This window comes from Lepisosteus oculatus, chromosome 14 (assembly GCF_040954835.1).
Source record: "Lepisosteus oculatus isolate fLepOcu1 chromosome 14, fLepOcu1.hap2, whole genome shotgun sequence".
In the NCBI taxonomy this organism is placed as follows: Eukaryota; Metazoa; Chordata; class Actinopteri; order Semionotiformes; family Lepisosteidae; genus Lepisosteus; species Lepisosteus oculatus.
The window spans coordinates 52,476,938-52,481,730 of NC_090709.1; the positions used below are offsets into that span (position 1 = coordinate 52,476,938).

Genomic DNA, 4,793 nt, shown 5'->3' on the forward strand with positions numbered 1-4,793 from the left:
CCTGCATTTTAACTTACTGAACAGATAAATTGAAATGTTCTGATTCAGAGCCCCTGCAGTTCGTGCTAATTAGAACCACAACAATACTCCTGAGTCCTGAGCACCACACTGAGCAAAGGTTCAGCTGAACTCTGACTTTGTTCAGCACGACTTGTTGTTGCAGTTGAGCTCAGAGCTGGAGATGATCTCCATATTCTACCACACTAACTAGTCCTAAACGTAGTACACAGTACACACTTTTTAAAAACAATTTAAAATATTACACAAAGGCTGTAAAGCACACTCTAAATCGATCCAAATATTTGATTTCCGCGATCCGTTTAGGCAACATTAGGCAACGTGGCGCTTCTCCAGCAAAGCATTTCTCAGTTTTGTGAACTACTGGTGCTTTTAACACACCAACTTACGCAACTCGTCAGGATGGCCGAGTGGTCTAAGACGCCAGACTCAAGGACTCCTGTCTTTCCATTGCTTGGGTGTTCTGGTCTCTGAATAGAGGCGTGGGTTCAAATCCCACTCCTGACAGCTTTTCCCTCTCTTGCATTTTTCCTGTCTTCTTGTGCTCGCTGACAACGACAGAAAGAAGAAAACGGAGAAACAGGCTTGCGGGCACATGATGGGCAGGGAAATGCTTCGTGAACACTTCAATGTGATTAGCAGAAAGTCAAATAGGCTTCGATTTCTCCCTTAAGAACTGTTTGGGGTGCCTGTAATCGAGTAAAGATTTACGGTCAAGGTATGCATTCAAAGGTGAAAGACCGAAATATAAATCCAGAAGAAGATGTATTAAAACATATTGTTTTCCTTGCGGTTTCCCCTGTATTTCATTAAATGTGGCATTGTGAAATCAGCCTGTAGCCCTACGGAATGCAGCCACTCTCCCGGTGACAGCGGCAGGAGCCGAGAGGATTAAATCAGAGCTCGAACAGAGAGTTAAAAAAATATGGGCAACTAGAACATAGATCATAGAACATTTTTATTAAACTTTCCTATCTGCTCGGCCTTACTGAAGTATTTTAGCTGCATTTTAGCTTCTATTTATATACTTTACAGTAGATAGTGTTTAGTAAGAGAAGAGAGATACAAGCGCTAAACCCCCACAATAACCAAACCTTAACTAAAGCAGGAAGATCTGTTGCTTTAGCAAATTTCATGCAGTTTATTTCTAACACAAGACATAACAAGCTTGTGTATTTATGACAAAAAAGCAGGGCAGCAATTTATATCGGCCTTGAAATTGATATTGTTAAAAAGTGAGTTAAATGCAGATATAGTAAATATATGTTCTCATATAATGGTGTGTTTTTTTGTCTAAAAATCCTTCATGAATGGTTTAACAGACACCTTGCATAATTAAAAATATATATATATTTACGAATATTAACCTTTTATACAGTAAAGTTTTGTTGTGAACATGAGCCCTGTTTATCAATGTCACCAACACAGTTCTGGATTTTATTCTGCCTTCCTACGCACATATGAATTTTCTTTCACACAACAGCTCGCATGTATGGTAGCGTATTAGCGCCAGGGATAAAAAGAATAATGTTGGCTTTTAAATGATAAACCATTTGCGTTTATACAAAATCACAATGCGTTGTCGCAGACATTGGGACATACTCTGTTTAAACATCTGTCGTTTTCTCTTATATTGGCTCCTGTGCTTCGGTCCATTTGAGAGAGAAGACACTGAAAAAGTCTTGTGAAAGTGGATTTTGCACCTACGCCAGTGCTGTAGTGGTATCATACAGACACCCATACAAATCCATCAAACGTTGGAAGCTCTGGAAGGCAACGTAAAATATTGCTCTGTCCGTTGGTGGATTAGGTATGCATGCTACATTTCAACGTAAAATGCAATGTAAAAAGATCAAATTTGATTCAAAATCGATTAATGTAAAAACCGATAAAGCTCATGTTTTTTATCTAGTTTTATCTATATCTATATCTAGTTTTTCAAAGGTCTTAAAAAAATGTTTATCGCGATTGTGAAAGTTCGAGAAGGTGTACCAGCGCGTGCCTTTATATCGCCAGCTTCAGTCTCGCCTGTAGCTGCGAGAAGGTTAAAAGCGCACAAGTGATCTGTCTTTCGTCCAAATAATTGCTGGAGCAGCAGGACGTAGAGCACCATCCAGCAGCTGTAGACGATGTTCGAGGAAGAGCTAATTCTGTTTTCAGCACAGGGAGCAAGAATGAGCTCAGTCCGGCTCCCAGCAGAATCCATTCTGGTTTGGTTGCTGTCAGACTGTGCATCTGAGGCTTTTTGGATCGCAACGTGAAAAAAAAGAACAAAAAATAATTGCTCACATCGTGTTACTTCTACCAGAGGATAGGAAGATATCACTTAAAAAAATCAGCAATTAATATTTGGATCCGTGGCCTCATACTAATTATTTAACTATCAGATTGTGTTTCTGCAACATTTCGTGCACAGTATGCCGTATTCAACAATAAAACAACAGTCACAACGAGGCCTTTACACCCAGTCTGGGGTATTTTCCCCTTTTATATTTTTGCCACTTTATATCGAACCTGTTATACTCCCAGAAGTGCACAGTAGCTTCTACTTAATAAAAATATACAATTCACCGCTGGTATAAACAGATGTGTGCCATGTCTGCTTTTGTAAGCATTTGTTTCAAAAATAAGTTCACAATATGTTAAAAACACAAAAAGCACAAACTTAATAATACAACGATACAAAATCAAAACCAAATCATAAAGCCAATTAAGTACCTATCCTTTGAAAACAGAGAACACCTTTATATCTACAATAAAAAAGTGACATTTGTATCTACTTTTGAATTACTGTACAAAGCAGACAGAGTATTCCCTGAATTCAAAGATCAGATCTTGGCCAAAACAAGACAATCAGACGTGAGCTGAATTCAGAACAAGAGCCTCTGCTTCGTCGTTTATTGAGCTTGTGATCAAAGTCTGAGTGGAAAAAGATCGGCTATTTTAACTGTTTGAATGAAATACACAAAGGGCACCTTCCTTCGAACCGGTGTCAAACCAGCAACCTAAGGATTCCCTCTTGTTTCCACTACAGTCCTCCGCTCTACCAACTGATGTCAGGAGATGCTCTCTGGCACATACTGTCCGATGTAGTGAAATGTTCCGGATGATTTAAATCCCAGATCGACATCGTTTCCAACTCGTTTCCTTAGTCTTGTTTACCTTGAATTTAAGCCACATACCAGGATTCTACTGTATAAACTTCCGGAGATATTACAAAATGTTTGATGGAGCATCAATCTTTCCAGGCGGAAATTGACTCCTTTTCTTTCTCGAGGGATCATATTAAACATTTCATTTGGATCGAGAAGAGGATCACCATGAGACACAAAACAAACAGTTTCATTCTGTCTTTATTAGAATCTGTATTACAGCTAATGAATGTAAAACCTTTAGTATGCGAGAGTGAGAGTTCAGTTATGCCAGGGAGTGTGAGAAAAGAGAACTGAAATTTAGTAAATTATTATTTAAATAGAGCGTAAATCTTCAAAGTGTCACTGCAAAATTATTACAGGGGTCTACCAGCTGCCGGACGTACTTGTTTTGGGACTATTTCCAATAAGTTCCGTATTAGTAGTTGTATGTCCTTACTGGTATCTTTTAAACATTCGGTTATATACAAACGGGACAGAGACACAGTGATAATCTGATTTTAACATGTCCTGCATTTTAACTTACTGAACAGATAAATTGAAATGTTCTGATTCAGAGCCCCTGCAGTTCGTGCTAATTAGAACCACAACAATACTCCTGAGTCCTGAGCACCACACTGAGCAAAGGTTCAGCTGAACTCTGACTTTGTTCAGCACGACTTGTTGTTGCAGTTGAGCTCAGAGCTGGAGATGATCTCCATATTCTACCACACTAACTAGTCCTAAACGTAGTACACAGTACACACTTTTTAAAAACAATTTAAAATATTACACAAAGGCTGTAAAGCACACTCTAAATCGATCCGAATATTTGATTTCCGCGATCCGTTTAGGCAACATTAGGCAACGTGGCGCTTCTCCAGCAAAGCATTTCTCAGTTTTGTGAACTACTGGTGCTTTTAACACACCAACTTACGCAACTCGTCAGGATGGCCGAGTGGTCTAAGGCGCCAGACTCAAGGACTCCTGTCTTTCATTGCTTGGGTGTTCTGGTCTCTGAATAGAGGCGTGGGTTCAAATCCCACTCCTGACAGCTTTTCCCTCTCTTGCATTTTTCCTGTCTTCTTGTGCTCGCTGACAACGACAGAAAGAAGAAAACGGAGAAACAGGCTTGCGGGCACATGATGGGCAGGGAAATGCTTCGTGAACACTTCAATGTGATTAGCAGAAAGTCAAATAGGCTTCGATTTCTCCCTTAAGAACTGTTTGGGGTGCCTGTAATCGAGTAAAGATTTACGGTCAAGGTATGCATTCAAAGGTGAAAGACCGAAATATAAACCCAGAAGAAGATGTATTAAAACATATTGTTTTCCTTGCGGTTTCCCCTGTATTTCATTAAATGTGGCATTGTGAAATCAGCCTGTAGCCCTACGGAATGCAGCCACTCTCCCGGTGACAGCGGCAGGAGCCGAGAGGATTAAATCAGAGCTCGAACAGAGAGTTAAAAAAATATGGGCAACTAGAACATAGATCATAGAACATTTTTATTAAACTTTCCTATCTGCTCGGCCTTACTGAAGTATTTTAGCTGCATTTTAGCTTCTATTTATATACTTTACAGTAGATAGTGTTTAGTAAGAGAAGAGAGATACAAGCGCTAAACCCCCACAATAACCAAACCTT

General features: G+C 39.5%; 2 non-coding genes across 2 annotated transcripts; both read left to right on the plus strand.

The window, feature by feature from the left end:
• The first annotated feature begins 414 nt into the window (after positions 1–414).
• trnal-caa (transfer RNA leucine (anticodon CAA)) lies at positions 415–525 on the plus strand. The gene is made up of 2 exons: positions 415–452; positions 480–525. It is a non-coding gene; the product is annotated as a tRNA-Leu (tRNA).
• Positions 526–4,093: 3,568 nt separating this feature from the next.
• On the plus strand, positions 4,094–4,203 carry trnal-caa (transfer RNA leucine (anticodon CAA)). The gene is made up of 2 exons: positions 4,094–4,131; positions 4,158–4,203. It is a non-coding gene; the product is annotated as a tRNA-Leu (tRNA).
• Positions 4,204–4,793: the final 590 nt, after the last annotated feature.